The following is a 765-nucleotide window of genomic DNA, read 5'->3' on the forward strand; positions in this document are numbered from 1 at the left end:
CGACGGCCCAACCTGCTCTAGTGAATAGCTGAACCCGTGCCCTCCCTGAACTCCATATTCTTGATGTCAAAAGTTCCGCCCTCTCTGCATTCCTTATTTGTTGAATGGAGGGAGGTAAGCAGAGCGGATTATACACCAGTGTCTGTGAACCCTCTGAAGCCTTGCAGATGTAGGATCAGATATCTTCTGGTCAATGGCAACCTTTATTAACCAGCCCTACACACTGAGGTAGTGGTTAGTTACCATTCAGAGGCACGTGCCGTAGATGCACCAGGGTCGTGGTAGTTCTAATGGAGCAAAACTACATTGTCAGCGGTGTTGTGACGTGACACGTCTGTTGGCGACAGCAGCTTGCGTCATGAAACCGTTAATGACAGTCCGCTCTGTGGGAGGCGTGTGTGTGTGTGCATGAAGGAGAGGCGGTGCTGGTCTGTTGGTTTCTCCTCTCTCTTTGTGAAATCTAATGATACGCTTTAGTCTTTATGCATGGCAGTAACCCAATGTTCTTTGCTTTTCCCTGATGCATCACTCGAGTGCCCTGGGAACATGCGGGCGTCCGTGTCCCTGCTCAGACACACATTCCCAGACATGTGACTTGTTAAAAGAAGGTAGTAATTAGGGTGGGCAGGTCATGAGGTGACACATCAAAGCTTGAGTACTCTGTACTCTCCACGCAGGCAAAGAGCCAGGCTGATTTTTCCCAGAAATATCAGGGATTATACTCTGATCCAGTCACTCACACACACACACACACACACACACACA

The 765-nt window shown here is 49.2% G+C and overlaps 1 protein-coding gene across 1 annotated transcript in view; it reads left to right on the top strand.

Moving 5' to 3' along the window:
* Positions 1-765, top strand: part of LOC107596499 (cingulin-like protein 1) — a 28,974-nt gene that overhangs the window by 2,335 nt on the left and 25,874 nt on the right. The gene's annotated exons all lie outside the window — the stretch shown is intronic.

This window comes from Sinocyclocheilus grahami, unplaced genomic scaffold (genome assembly GCF_001515645.1).
Source record: "Sinocyclocheilus grahami isolate Dianchi unplaced genomic scaffold, SAMN03320097.WGS_v1.1 scaffold219.1, whole genome shotgun sequence".
Lineage (NCBI taxonomy): Eukaryota > Metazoa > Chordata > Actinopteri > Cypriniformes > Cyprinidae > Sinocyclocheilus > Sinocyclocheilus grahami.